The following is a 16683-nucleotide window of genomic DNA, read 5'->3' as shown; positions in this document are numbered from 1 at the left end:
AACTGAGGCGTACGTGGGGACCAGCCCGGTATTCAACTAGTAGGATGTGGGAAACCGCCTAAAAACCACATCCAGGCTGGCGCGCACACTAGCCGCCGTCGTTAATCCGCCGGGCGGATTCGAACCAGGGCTGGCGCGCCTACCCGAGTCCAGGAAGCAGCGCGTTAGCGCTCTCGGCTATCCTGGCGGGTTGTTGCGATGCTTTTGTATTGACGTATATTTTTCTCCCTGACATTAAAACAATTGGTGACAGTGTCTTAGATGACTCAGCGAATCAAATCGCAACTGCTTCTGAAACTGCCTTATAGTCGCGTAAAAAATATGTCTGGTACGTTGTTGCTGTAGAACGTGTAAAATATAGGGTATAAATTCGAGTATTAAGAAACTATGGCCACCGCTCTCTTCATTGTACTTACATGCTTGCCACAGCTTGCAGAACACAATCTCTGTGTTAGGAACTAGTCAATTATATGTCCTGGAATGTCGACCGCGGGCAGTTTAAAAAAATTCAGCTGTCTTGTGGGACTTCGTCGAAGAATTCCTCACTCTCGAGAATGATTGCTCCTGTGCTAAATTTCATCAGACGCAGGGATCGACGGGGTGTGCTTTGATTTGGACGGATGTCAGAATGCTCAATAGTGATTATGGGGTAGCCGGCCGCTAGTGGCCGTGCGGTTCTAGTCGCTTCAGTCTGGAACCGCGTGACCGCTACGGTCGCAGGTTCGAATCCTGCCTCGGGCATGGATGTGTGTGATGTCGTTAGGTTAGTTAGCTTTAAGTAGTTCTAAGTTCTAGGGGACTGATGACCTCAGATGTTAAGTCCCATAGTGCTCGGAGCTATTTGATTATGGGGTTGTGGTCAAAAAAATTGGTAAGTATATTTTTACCATGGTGCAGCCGAGTCAGCATCTGTAAAATGTAATTATTACATTAAATGCAACTGGAGGCTGAAATTTAATATAATCTGGTAAGGGTTTTGAGCATCTTCATCTACATAAAAATTCCGCTATGGTATGTGGCGGAGGGTACCTTGTCATTGGTTTTCTTTTTCCCTCGCTAACAGAGCGAGGGTAAGACGACTCTTTATACGCCTCCATACTATCCGTAACCCCTCCAGTCTTATCTTTATGGTGCTTAAGCAAAATTTACGTTAGTGGCAGTAAAATCGTTCCGCAGGCAACTTCAAATGCCGGTCTTTTAAATCTTCTCATTACTGTTTCCCATAAATAACGTCGTCTTCCCTGCAGGGATTCACATTTGAGTTCACGAAGATCTTCGAAGTAGCTTCGTGTTGATCGAACCTACTGCTCGCTAACAAATCTAGTAGGTCACCTATGAACTGCTTCAATGTCATCCTGTATTCTGACCTGGTGTGGAACCCAAACACTCGAGCAGTACTCACGAATGGGTATTACTAGTGTTCTATAGGCGGTGTATTTTACAGATGAATCACACATTCCTAAAATAGTGCTATTAACCGAATAAAAACCATTTGCCTTCCCTTATACAATCCTTACATTCTCATTGCATTTCATATCACTTTTCAACTTTGCGTCTAGATAAGAAATCGACATTACTGAATCAAGCAGTACACGACTAATGCTGTCTTCGAACACTACCGTACTGTTTTTCCGACTCACCTGCATTAATCATTTTTCTACATTTAGAGCTAGCTGCCATTCATCAAATGCACTAGAAATTTTATTACAGCCGTCTTGAACCGTTTTACGGTCACTCAATGACGACACCTTCCCCCACACCGCATTATCATCAGTAAATAGTCGCAGATTGGTATTCACCCTGTTCGCTAAATCATTTATGTATACAGAGAATAACAACGGTCCCATCTCACTTGCCGGCTGGAGTGGCCGAGCGGTTCCAGGCGCTACAGTCTGGAACCGCGCGACCGCTACGGTAGCAGGTTCGAATCCTGCCTCAGGCATGGATGTGTGTGATGTCCTTAGGATAGTTCGGTGTAAGTAGTTCTAAGTTCTAGGGGACTGATGACCTCAGAAGTTAAGTTCAATAGTGCTCAGAGCCATTTGAATCATTTGAACCATCACACTTACCTGGGGCACTACTTACGCTATCCTTGTCTGTGGTAAATACTGTCCGTCAAGGGCAACTTATTTTAGTCCATTACTTAAGAAGTCTACAAGCCACTCGCGCATCAGGGGAACTATTCCCTGTGCTCGGACCTTCATTAACAGTCTGCAGTGGGGCACCGTGTCAAGCGCGTTCAGGAATCTAGGAATATGTAATCCTTCTCGTGCCCTTATCCATGACTCGCAGGATATCGTGGAGAAAAGGTGAGATGAGTTCTAAAACAATGCGAATTTGTGAACAGAAGTTTTTCCGTCTCAAGGATGTTTATTAAATTGGAACTGAGAATAACTTCGAGAATTCTGCAGCCAAGGATATTCTTCTGTAATTTTCTGGGTCCTTGCTTTTACCCCTCTTGCGTATAGGAATCATCTGGCATTTTTTTTACAGTCGCTTCGAAATTTGAGTTTGGAGTGATTCACGATAGTTGCAAAACAAGTAAGGAGCCACTGTCGTAGAGCACTCTTTGTAAAACCGAACACGGATTCTATCCCTAACGGGCGACTTAATTGTTTCGTTCTCTTTCAGATGAAACCACTCTTCCATAGAAAGGACAGGAGTGAAATGATCCAGGGAAGAATCGGTTACTTACAGGTAGGGTTATAGTCTGAGTGATATTGTCAACGATCCGGGAAGTGGCTTAAGAAAATGCATTGGTTACACATCGTGGGTTGCACATGGTGGCGAGATGTTTGCAGAGGCTGCCTCGTCTACTAGCGGTGGGATTAGACTGTGAGTATGTCTTCCGCTTTATTGTCTGTTCTTAAATTTTCCTTCAGTTCCTTCACTGGTTCTTTGCCATAGAAGAGACTCAAGGAATTAATGATCTACAATCAATTATGATATATGAGCGAGAACGGCTATGGGTACGTTCATTGCGGATGCACCTTTTCTTCCGATTCCCTGCGGGACTCTGCGAATGCTACGAGCTGTGGGATTGATGGACAGGGGCGCTACTGCGTGTGAGAGGTTGAGAGTTTTGGATGGTCGAGAAGCGCGTCCGGATGGCTGAGGCGGTTAATGCAACCGTTGCAGACAAGTGGAGCATCAGGCCTCGATCCCCAATGCGGCACAAATTTTCAACTACCACACTAGACAACCAACACCCTTCATTTATTTCATGTCTGTAAGCAGCTGAGTTTCTCTCTTTCACACACGCAACCGCTCACACAAACATACCGCCTATAGAACATAGGCCAAGTTCTATCTATGTCTCTCTGTAGAAGATGCTTTTATTGCAGCTTCAGGTTTTGGCCAACCTGGCTTCGGTAAGTGAGTGCCTTTCGTGTTCCACGTGAAAGGCATTAACGAACAGGATGTGCGCGTTGGCCCCTATTACTCGCTAACTATTTCAGAGGGAGTGTGCGCCGGTAATGGGCGACCGCCACCCGTGAAGAGCGCCGCTGACCTCAGCTTCCGCTTCTGCGGCGGATACCGCGTGCTCCCGCTGCCTGCTACCTGCGTAATCGATAGTCGCGGCAGCACACAATTGCGCACACCACACTGCAGCAGGCATGGACTGTCACCGAATCTCCTCTAAGCGCATGTGGCGTGTCTGGATGCCGCTGAGGCTGTACTCGCACCCATACGCGACGGTAACGTGATTTCACCGTGTGACTTGGACGAGGGTATTTCCGTCTACGACCTACTCTTCCTCATATATACAGGGTGTTACAAAAAGGTACGGCCAAACTTTCAGGAAACATCCCTCACACACAAATAAAGAAAAGATGTTATGTGGACATGTGTCCGGAAACGTTTAATTTCCATGTTATAGCTCATTTTAGTTTCGTCAGTATGTACTGTACTTCCTCGATTCAACGCCAGTAGGCCCAATTGAAGGAAGGTAATGTTGACTTCGGTGCCTGTGTTGACATGCGACTCATTGCTCTACAATACTAGCATCAAGCACATCAGTACGTAGCATCAACAGGTTAGTGTTCATCACGAACGTGGTTTTGCGGTCGGTGCAATGTTTACAAATGCGGAGTTGGCAGATGCCCATTTGATGTATGGATTAGCACGGGGCAATAGCCGTAGCGCGGTACGTTTGTATCGAGACAGATTTCCAGAACGAAAGTGTCCCGACAGGAAGACGTTCGAAGCAATTGATCGGCGTCTTAGGGAGCACGGAACATTCCAGCCTATGACTCGTGACTGGGGAAGACCTAGAACGACGAGGACACCTGCAATGGACGAGGCAATTCTTCGTGCAGTTGACGATAACCCTAATGTCAGCGTCAGAGAAGTTGCTGCTGTACAAGGTAACGTTGACCACGTCACTGTAGGGAGAGTGCTACGGGAGAACCACTTGTTTCCGTACCATGTACAGCGTGTGCAGGCACTATCAGCAGCTGATTGGCCTCCAAGGGTACACTTCTGCGAATGGTTCATCCAACAATGTGTCAATCCTCATTTCAGTGCAGATGTTCTCTTTACGGATGAGGCTTCATTCCAACGTGATCAAATTGTAAATTTTCACACGCAACATGTGTGGGCTGACGAGTATCGGCACGCAATTGTGCAATCACGTCATCAACACAGATTTTCTGTGGACGTTTGGGCAGGCATTGTTGGTGATGTCTTGATTGGGCCCCATGATTTCATACGGGATACTCTACCTGTGCTGCTAGAACATGTGCCTTTACAAGTACGACACAACATGTGGTTCATGTACGATGGAGTTCCTGCACATTTCAGTCGAAGTGTTCGTACGCTTCTCAACAACAGATTCGGTGACCAATTCCATGGCTTCCACGCTCTTCTGACCTCAACCCTCTTCATTTTCATTTATGGGGGCATTTGAAAGCTCTTGTCCACGCAACCCCGGTACCAAAAGTAGAGACTCTTGGTGCTCGTATTGTGGACGGCTGCGATACAATACGCCATTCTCCAGGGCTGCATCAGCGCATCAGGGAGGGTGGATGCATGTATTCTCGCTAACGGAGAACAGTTTGAACATTTCCTGTAACAAAGTGTTTGAAGTCACAATGGTACGTTCTGTTGCTGTGTGTTTCTATTCCATGATTAATGTGATTTGAAGAGAAGTAATAAAATGAGCTCTAACTTGGAAAGTAAGCGTTTCCGGACACATGTCCACATAACATATTTTCTTTCTTTGTGTGTGAGGAATGTTTCCTGAAAGTTTGGCCGTACCTTTTTGTAACACCCTGTAGAGTATGAAGCCAGAAAGTATAGTCTGGACAGTAGTTCATCAGTAGCACTAGTTGTCAAGAGATATATTGTTAACTACGAGTTTGGCTATAAAATTTTATACGCAGTCTATTTTATTGATGTTAAATGCTATCAGTATACACTGCCCAAGTCAAGAACAGCAACTACCACAAGGACACGGTCATTTTATTAGCAAGTGAGGTGGCGTATACTTCATCATTATAGCAGTATGTGATGACAAATGCAGAATAGATGAAACACGCTTCCAAGGTAGTGCGACCAAACAGTCGCGTTAATACACAGTCTGTCACTTTTCTGGTGGTCACGCAGGGGTGTACTCTCGCACGAGGACGATCATAAAGCGGCAGAATGGCGTCCTGCTCTACATTCCCTCAAGCACCTCGCACCTCTTGTTGCAATTCGGCAGCTGTTCTTGTAGGTCCTGGAGAACGAATGAATTGCCAATGCAATGTGTCCCATACGTGCTCAGTGGACGAGAAATCTGGTGATCTTGCTGGCCAGGGCAGTTGTACACCACGAGGTGCACGCCGTGTTGCAGCAGCCTTATGTGAATGTGCATTGTCCTCCTAAAAAGCACATCACCTCCCTTTCGTAGAAATGGCATTAGCACACGCTGCAGAAATATCAGATGTGATTGGGAGTTGTAACTGATGGCCCACCACACTCTGAAGCCTGTGATGCGGCCGGCGTTTCATGGGCGAATGTACTCTGAATAGGCAGCTCCCCAGGTCTGCACCATCCACGTGCAAGTCCATTATTCGCATACAGACAAAAGTTACTACAGAAGACAGAGCACCATTCCACTCTCCAGGCAACTCTTTCGCGGCACGAGGGTAGCCACACTTGGCTGTGTCGAGGTGTCAGTGGTAGTCTGGCCAGAGGCACACACGATCTTAATCATGCTGCAAGCAGACAATTTCCAATGGTCGCTGATGACACTGGTGGTGCAACAGGTGACCGAACTTCGTCACTGGGTGATGTATGGTCGGCTACTGCTGCAAACACAATACGTCGATCTTGCGCCTCTATACTACGCAGACTTCCAGAACCTGATCTGCAGGGGTGGGAGTGCTCCGTAAGCCACTGTTGTAGGTGCATCATCGATACGTCGTGTCCAACATATGCAGCAGACCATCGATACATCCATCCAGTTTCCCTCAGGTCCACAATGTGACCCCCTTCGGATGGCTGAAGATGTTCAGCACGTGTACGTACTTGTCGATTGGAAAATGGTTGAACTCTACGATGGGTTCTAGACGCTTCAGTCCGGAACTGCGCTGCTGCTACGGTCGCAGGTTCTAATCCTTCCTCGGGCACGGATGTGTGTGATGTCCTTAGGTTAGTTAGGTTTAAGTAGTTCTAAGTCTACGGGACTGATGGCAGATGTTAAGTCCCATAGTGCTTAGAGCCATTTGAACCATTTGAACTCTACGATGAAACTAGCAAACACTGTTCGCTGCAAAACTCAGAACACTTATTGTCTGCAGAGCCAAAACAGAGAGTGCACAGTCAGGCCCCCTAAGCACCAACTGATCGCCGACGACTGTGAAAAATGAATCACAGACGCTATAATCCCTCACTCACTGTTGCCACTGAACACAGTTCTTGAGGATGTTAATTTTTTTCTGACAGTGTAATTACTATAGTTTCAAATTTCGAATACTGTTGAGCAGGTCACTTAATGTCAAAATGTGACAACCCTAAATTATAAGAAAAAGATAAAAGTAAAATGACGCAATTCACATAGTGAGAAGATGTAGTACCCTATGAGTACCATATCAATGATTCACACTTAGGATCAGTGAACTGCTCAAAGTATTTGGCTGTAACAGTTTCTAGGGATAACTAATGGAATGAGCACATTGGTTCTGTCGTAGATACGGCATGTGGCAGACTTTCATTCACTGAATGAATTATGGGAAAATGGAATTTGTCAATAAATGCTACTTTCCAGTCATTAGGCTTGTGACTGGTTTGATGCTACTGCAGCCGGCCGATGTGGCCGAGCGGTTCTAGGCGCTTCAGTCCGGAACCGCGATGCTGCTTCAGTCGCAGGTTCGAATCCTGCCTCGGGCATGGATGTGTGTGATGTCCATAGGTTAGTTAGGTTTAAGTAGTTCTTAGTCTAGGGGACTGATGACCTCAGATGTTAAGTCCCACAGTGCTTAGAGCCGTTTGAACCATTTGATGTCGCTACCCGCCACGAATTCCTGTCCAGCGCCAAACTCTACATCTCAGAGTAGCACTTGGACCCTACGTCTTCATTAATTTTTTGGATTCGTTCCAATCTCTGTCTTGAACAACGGTTTTTACCCTTTACATTTCCCTCTGCTACCATGGAGGTTATTCCCTGATGCCTTAACACATTGTCCGATCATCCTGTCCGTTCTTCTTGTCAGTGTTTTACCTATGTTTACTTCTTCGCCCTTCCGTCAGAGAACTTCCTCATTCCTTATATTACCTGTCCACCTGACTACATAACAAGCGCGACAGGTGTGTAGATACAATAATAGGTAGCTGTGCTGCTCAGTTAGAGCACCTCTTGTGTTACAATACTCCTTTTTCACAGGTTTATTTCATTTTTTAATTTTAATTTGCGCAATAAACTGTAGAACACACTACTACGTAAACGACATATAGCCAACAATTACAGTTTTTGTTAAAGTTGAACAGACATTTATTGGTCAGACATGTAGTAAATATTATTGAACAGCAACACTCAGTTAAAGATACATTGATTGTCATGGGAAAGAAGTAACCGAAAAGTCTAAACATTCAGAAGAAGAGGGGGAAGGTTCAGTGGTTGAGGGGTATGTGTTGTTATTTCAGTCACTGCAAAATCGAATCAAATTTACAAAGAACTTCGCAGTACAAGCCCATTTGTCAGTGTGACGATGCACACCTCGGCGTGGAAGCATGCACTGATTTGATTGGGAAAAGTGACAAAAAGCTGTTGTATCCTCTCGTGAGGCAAGCTGTCCCATAACTGTAGTATGTGGTAGTTGTTATCTTGGACAATGCTACTGAGCCGCGCGGGATTAGCCGAGCGGTATCGGCGCTGCAGTCATGGACTGTGCGGCTGGTCCCGGTGGAGTTTCGAGTCCTCCCTCGGGCATGGGTGTGTGTGTTTGTCCTTAGGATAATTTAGGTTAAGTAGTGTGTAAGCTTAGGGACTGACGACCTTAGCAGTTAAGTCCCATAAGATTTCACACACATTTGAACATCTCTCCATATACTTATAGCAGGACTAGCATCGCTGTGCATCTCAAAACCGTTGAAAGAATGGGTTGTATGTCCAGACAATCACCATACTCATCAACGATGGTCATCTGTGGTAAGGCAGAAGCGCAGTTTATCGGTGAACACAGTACGAAGCCATTCGTCCGCAGTCAGAGCTTCGCAGTCACTGCACCACTCCAAACGAAGCCATTTTTGTTGTGGAGAGGTAGTGGCTGACTGCGCATGGGATGCTATTTCCCTAGTCCGGCTGCTGCTAGTCTCAGACCAATGCTGCGGGATGATACAGAATGCTGTAGGGAATCAAATACTTTTTTTCTGGAATAGCAGGCCCAGATGTGAAGGTGCTGCCATGTGCTTGGGACAAAACAAGGCTTTCCTCCGTTGTGTCTGTCAGATGTGGTGAAACGGTACCTTGACGACTAGTGTGTCTGCCCTCACGTTATCATGTCATCCAGCATTGGGCCACTGACATATCCTAATGCCCCACAAATCTGGTTCAAATGGTTCAAATGGCTCTGAGCACTATGGGACTTAACATCTGAGATCATCGGTCCCCTAGAACTTAGAACTACTTAAACCTAACTAACCTAAGGACAGCATACACATCCATGCCCGGGGCAGGATTCGAACCTGCGACCGTAGCAGCAGTGCGGTTCCGGACTGAAGCGTCTAGAATCGCTCGGCCATAACTACCGGCTACAAATCTGGAAATTGCACGATTTGACCAGCCAGCCAAATGACTATCCACTATGAGGCCCCGTTCAAACTGTGGTAGGTACTGATAACACTGTCTCACGTGCACGCGACATCTCCCTGTCATTCACAGCGATCACTCAAGACCCGGCGCTGTTCACGCCCTTTACGTACTCCACCAGGCCTGGTAACAATACTAAACGAAAACGACACTAATACAGCATGACAGTCGTTATCATTTATACACCTGCCTGTAGTGCGTACATACACGATGTTACACTTAGATCTGGCCAAGTATTCTGGATGCTTCAATTCCTGTTTCTTTTACAAACACAGCATGTCTTTCACAGAACGTACCTCCCTGCAACTCAAAACAAGTAGCGACTCACTCGATCGTGCTTCTCCGAACACTTCGCAGCATACTTGCTTCCACAGTTACAGGAGCAGCGCGGAAGCGCACTATCAGTACTTTAACATTCTTTGGCGAAATAGAATAGCAGAGGTCTAATTAAGTGTGAAGTGTTCTGTACCTGATTTGGTAAGATAGTGTCCTACGTAAATAAAAGGATGCCAAAGTGTTAAGCATGATAGCTGGTACCGCTCGACAGAACTAATGGATGGAGGGTATACTGAAAACTAGATTCGAAAGTGGTTGATGAAGTGATGCAAAACAATATAATTAGACGATGTATTACGTGATTTGCGTAGTTTCAGAAGAGCTGCCTAATGTAAAAGAAGCAGGGATGGAGCAGGAAATAGAGGGGTTGGGAGAAGGGAAAGAGGTATGACGGAAGAAAATAGAACCAATGCTGACAATGGCCCAGAAAGTGCTGTCGACAAGGGATCTCAAATCGATTCCATATTCCTAGATTTCTAGAAGGCTTTTGATACCGTTCCTCACAAGCGACTATTAATTAAATGGCGGCCATATGGAGTATCGTCTCAGTTGTGTGACTGGATTCGTTATGTCCTCTCAGAGAGGTCACGGTGCGTAGTGATAGACGGTAAATCATCGAGTAGAACAGAAGTGATATCTGGCGTTCCGCAACGTAGTTTCATAGGACCTCTGCTATACATGATTTACATAGATGATCTAGGTGATAATCTCAGCAGCCCCATTAGATTATTTGCAGATGACGCTGTAGTTTACCGTCTAGCAAAATCGTCAGACATCAATTCCAATTACAAAATGATCTAGAGAGAATTTCGGTATGGTGTGAAGAGTGGCAATTGGCACTAAACAAATAAAAGTGCAGGTCATCCATATGGGTACTAAACGAAATTCGATAAATTTTGGGTATACGATAAATCGCGGAAATTTAAGGGCTGTCAATTGGACTAAATACCTAGGAATTACAATTACGAGCAACTTAAATTGGAAAGACAACGTAGATAATATTGTGGGGAGGGCGAAACAACGACTGCGCTTTGTTGGTAGAACACTTAGAAGATGCGACAAACACGCTACAGAGGCAGCCTACATTAAACTTGTTCATCCTCTGCTGGAATATTGCTGCGCGGTGTGGGATTGACGGAGGACATCGAAAAGGTGCAAAGAAGGGCAGCTCATTTCGTGTTATCGCGCAGTAAGGGTGAGAGCGTCACTGATATGATACGCGAGTTGCGGTGGCAGTCACTGTAACAAATGCGGTTTTCTTTGCGGCGGGATCTATTTGAGGCGTAGCGCCATATCGAATCTGCCTTGGAGGCGGTTAAGTGGGAGATGTGTCTCAGAGCTGGACAGTATATATAACGTCGTGTGAGACGAGGGCCTCCCGGCGGGTAGACCGGTCGTCTGGTGCAAAAGTCTTTCGAGTTGACGCCACTTCGGCGACTTGCGCGTCGATGAGGATGAAATGATGATGATTAGGACAACACAACACCCAGACCCTGAGCGGAGAAAATCTCCGACTCAGCCGGTAATTGAACCCGGGCCCTTAGGATTGACGTTCTGTCGTGCTCACCATTTAGCTACCGGGGGCGGACAGCTGGATAGTGACAGATGGTGACGCGAGAGTGGACGCGCACGTAGTTTATGTATCAGCCGATAGAGGACAATATTGGATAGGGGACTGATTTAGTTTCGATTGTACCCACTAGAGTGCACTAAAGTAATTTAATGTTTTCATAAACTGTTCTAGTATTTTCATAAAGTAGTATTATGTCTTTTTGTGAAGGTAAAATGTTATAAATGTGTTTTAGCAGTATGAATGATGCGTGAGTGTGGTTTAAGGTTAATAAGAAGATAATTGTTTAACGAGTTATGTAGTGGGATTTAGTGTGGGAACATTTCAAAGAAGTATGGATGTGGACAAAGGGGATTTTTGTAGAATAGATTTGTAAAGTAAGTTTATTGGAAAAGGGAAAGTTAATTCAGGTATAAATAACAATAGTAAATAACTTTATGCATAAACAAAACTTCAGCGTATTAAATAATTACGTCGGTAAAAATTGCAGTCGTTAGGTTTACTATTTTGCGATTGGTTATTGATGAAAAGCGCGGACTGACGCGGGAGAATGTTGTTTTGCTATTGGCTGTTGAGTTAACTAACCAATGGTAAAGCAATATTCTTCGCGCGCCTTTCTCTGCTGGTAGAGAAGACTTCGAGTATCCTAGAGAAGAGTCGGAGCCTAGCCATGAAAAAGTTCGGACGTGTAGTAGTAGTTCCGATGGAAATGATAAGTTGCCGGATCTAGCAGTGTTTCATACATCAAAAGTGTGGTAAAGTGACGGCATAATTATTCCGATGGGTGTGTAGGAATTTCGGAATTTTTAAGTGAATTTTGTGACGAGAAAAGACATATATTCCGCGTGGCGTATTAAGCAGGCACAGTTACAGAAACTGGGATCACGGTACCTGCCGTAAGCTACGTGTCATTGCAGTGTGGATAAGTTGTCTTTTTGGCGTCTTAGGGTCGGTAAAACGTGTAAGGCTGATGCAGGGTAGGTTATGCTGAGAAATAAATGCTATGAAGGAATTAGATACGTTATGCTGTTTCCGATCTAACTATCGTTGAAGTTCGCCAGTCAGGCCATTGCGTCCCCAAATTCAAACGGCCGGCCAGAGGCGGTGTCGCCAAACGTGTGCTTCGTTTGGTTTCCTAGAACAGAACAAGAGAGCGGTACAATAATAGGACACAGTAAGGTAGTAAGGATCGAACCCGAGCCAAAGGTTGAGCCGTCTCGTGCGCTACCATCTACGCTAGGAGAGCAACTGACCCTAATTGTATCTGGTGAGCCGCTGAATTCGCAGGCGCAACAGCTCCACTGGCGAACGTGACGCTAATTACATCTGAAACAGCGTAAAGTGGCGAATTTTGTTCTTAACAGTTATTTATCAGCACAATCTATCCTGCCACATCTTAAAAGCTTTTGAGACTGTGTCTGACCACTCTGTGTATATAGGGTCTTTTAAGAAACTACTGTTTAAAACTTTGCGGAGAGGTTCCTTTCACCAAAAGAAAACAAAAAGGCCGTATAAACATCTGTCCATAAATCGTCTGTTTTCGAGTTATTGAGGGAAGTGGACTTACAAGGGCCATCCAGGTGGTTTTAACATGTTTCGCTTAGGTCTTTTAGCAATCAGTCAGATATTTGGTGCAGTGTCATACATTCCAACTCAGCGTCTTCTTCTTCTCGTTCTCCTCCTCCTTCTTCTTCTTCTTCTTCTTACATTTGTACAGTACTCTCCTCAAGGTAGTTTCTCTTGTATAAACCTTTCATATGTTCTTTCCACTTTTCAACCTTCACTTGTTTGCTTGATACTGACTTGACATATGAACTCTTAACAATCGTAGTGGTGCTTTTCTTGTGCCCTTAGTTTTATATAACTTTCCTGAAGACATGAATGTTTTTAGGGCTTTGTATTTTTTGGTTAGCCATTCCTGCATTGCCATTATCCATTTTCATCAATCACGGCCTGCAATCCCCTTTGGCTGCTTCATTTTCTGCATTTTTACAATTCCTCCTTTCGTCAATCTGATTCATTATCTCGTGTTGTCCAAGAACTTCTGCTGGGTCTTGTCTTTTTAATTACTGGATCATTTGAAGCCTTCATTACAACATCTGTCAAATGTATTCATTCGTGTATATTGTATTCCTATCTCCTGTTTGGTGAACTATTTCCTAACACTCATCTGAAACTATTAACTGCCGGTTATTCCAGTTTATTCAGGTCTCGTCTCTTTAACTTCTGAATGTAAGATTCTGCTTCATGAATTATCGTTCTCTTAAACGTTTCTGTAATTAGTGATGATTGGAAAAACTTCTGGGCACACATTTACCCTTTACTTGAACTTTTTCTACCTCTTCCATTACATGAACTTAGTAAGAATTGCCGGCAGGTCAACAGCACTCAAAAGCGATCGAATGCATGCTCCGTAGGTGTTCACCCCACAGTTATGTTCAAATAAATGTATCTCTGGCATCGTAGGAAGATGACCTCACACATCTGGCATTTATGATTCATTCCATAGATTGCTCGGTGATGGGATAAACAGCCAGGGTGGGAACACCCTCAACTTTTGCAGTCCCGTCGTCCTCCGTTGCGTGTAATATTGCGGTGTGTTGATAATTTTTACTTTTGGCAGTCTGATTACAACTGAATGAAACATTATTTTCATGCCTTTATTCTCTGCACGATATCTTCAGTGGTCTGTAGTTTGTACATATTTCTAGCTTGCGCCTGTATGTGAGACACCTAACATTTATAATGTCATCTCTCTTAGACGCCTATGTGCTACTTACGACAATTTTGTAAGTCCTGCGTGTTATAGGCAACTATTAATATCACCATTGTTTGCCTTAATGTTGTAACCTGTATGTGTCCTAAGATCCGATGATGGCGGCTTTAGTTTCGCCGTAAGCGGTAATCATGGAATAAAAAGAATCCCTGCGATGTTGGCTACCAGTTTAGTGTTTTATATATTTACTTTTGTACTGTTCAATATACGTTGTGGGTCGATGTATTTGTAGGTTGTAAACAGTTCTGGTAGTTAGCTTTTGTATGATGTAATAATAATTTACAATTCTATTTACTGGTTCTATGGGTGTTGTGCTGTATGTTGCGTTTTTGTTCCATTTTTGGCACTGTTATTCTTCATATAATTGATATTTGAAACTTTGTTTTTTAGGCTTCACACCACTAGGAAGTGAACACCTGTTTTGGTGCTGTGTTTTCGTTGGTGTTGCCGACTGCTGTGTGTTATTGCCCAGTATTGAGTGAAATTTTGTAATATCTGTGATCCGTTTGTGTGTGTGTGTGTGTGTGTGTGTGTGTGTGTAAGAGAGAGAGAGAGAGAGGGCATGCATTTGTTTTATTGTTGCTGCATGTGCAAGTGGAGTGATTCTTATCTTATCGCTGCTTTTATTAAGTGTGGCAGAGAGACTGTATTAATGTGTGTTTGCTCATTTATCACATGCTTGTTTTCGTCAATGCCTTTTCGAATGTGGAAGTTTTCTTGCATTTGTGTAAGAGATTTGTCAATATAATTTTTGAAAATAAAAAAATAAAAAAGTACGCATAGAATCACATGATCACGTGAAAGCAAATACCATTTCACACACACACACACACACACACACACACACACACACACAACACGCACACGCACACGCACCACAGATCACAAATATCACAAAATTACACTCAATAGTTGACAATGACATTCGATCTTTGTCAATAACATTCGACAGTCGGAAACACCAACCAAAGGACAGCATCAAGACAAGCCTTCAGCTCCTAGTGTTACTGAAGACTGAAAAAATTTCAGGTGCAAATTATAAGAGGATAAACGGCGTCAAAATATGGAAATAAACACAACATGTAGAACAGCATCCATGGAACTTGTGAGTAGAGTTCTGAATTATTACTAAATCTAGAAAAGCCAGCACCGATAACTGGTTATAACTTATTATGCATCGTCCCAAAATGTAAGCTAAATAATATAATCAAAAATATGAACATATTTCACGCCACTGGAGATGCCTTGCAGAGAATAAAAGCCGAACGCTTAAGACACGAAAACTGTGTTTCATTCAGTTGTAGTTAGACGTTCAAAAAGTAAAAATTTTCATTCTTCCGTAATGAGCCATGGTGGGTTCTTTCCATCTACATAATACAAGGATGTACACCTGCTTTCATTTAGAGTCGGTCTTTACATCAAGCAAAGATCGTCTGCTGGTATATTTGCCTTTCCAAATAATATCACCTAATGGAGATACCATTTACAAGCAAAAATATGTAGATATTTATCTGGAGAAAATAAGGCTAAAATTGTAAAATAATGGACTAAATCTAGGGCTTGTGACACCAGATGTATAAGCACAGGTCACCCAGTCCCCGTATATTAATGCTGGGGATATAGAGGCGCGGGGATAGCGCTCGACAGAGTTTAAGATGTCTCCCATCGGTTTCACATATGTCGAATTTAAAAATCAAGGCATCAAATTCAGTTCACCATCATTCACCTTAAAGCACTGTATCGCGATACTGACCTTATCAAGCAGGTGTTCCTCAAATACGTTCACATACTCTACAGCTATTGTGTGCCTTTGGTTTCTACCACAGGTGCCGTGGAAGACCAGATGAGTGTTATTCATAGCGTACTTCTGCTCCCACCGACATGCATCAGTAGAGCACTGTATGTTGCGGACAACTGTTCACCCGGATAACGGCGTATCTGGACTCGCTGATCGACCTGTTGTATCAAGAAAAATGACTCATACGTCCAGACGACATGTTTCCATCTATCCAAGGTCCAATCTTGATGATTCTGAGTCCACTGAAATTGTAATTCTTTGCAAGTCCACCTTTATACAGGATGTTTATGGAACTTCGGCTGTTCAAAATAAAATGTTGAATCATACTTTTATTTGTCTGTATTTCCAATTTTATTTTACTTTTGCCATCAGTTTCGACGTTCCACTATGCCACCTTCAGGCTCCATGGTCGACGTGTAGGAAGAATCCAGACTCATGTACAGTCGAAATAGGGGCCGGCATAGAAGTCACTGGTATCTGCAGACTTGCTATTTAACAACGCGATCCGTTCATGCATCACTTACAGGCTGATCAAACAGTAATTGATGATGTCGCATCAGCAAGGGTACACGTAAATGTGTCCCGATGCAGAGCACCGTATTCAACAGTGGGTGCTAGTGTACACCGAAACAAATGCTCCTGTCCCAGCAATACCCTCTTACGTCATATGCGCCACAGATCAGCACTTACTCTGCTTTACATAGCGGGCCGGCCTGTGTGGCCGAGTGGTTCTAGGCGCTACATTCTGGAACCCCGCGACCGCTACGGTTGCAGGTTCGGATCCTGCCTCGGGCATGGATGTGTGTGATATCCTTAGGTTAGTTAGGTTTAAGTAGTTCTAAGTTCTGGGGGACTGATGACCACAGCAGTTAAGTCCCATAGTGCTCAGAGCCATTTTGACATCAGATGTA

This window comes from Schistocerca americana, chromosome 3 (assembly GCF_021461395.2).
Source record: "Schistocerca americana isolate TAMUIC-IGC-003095 chromosome 3, iqSchAmer2.1, whole genome shotgun sequence".
NCBI lineage: Eukaryota > Metazoa > Arthropoda > Insecta > Orthoptera > Acrididae > Schistocerca > Schistocerca americana.
The sequence above is the reverse complement of the archived record's forward strand: the minus strand, read 5'-3'. Positions refer to the sequence as shown.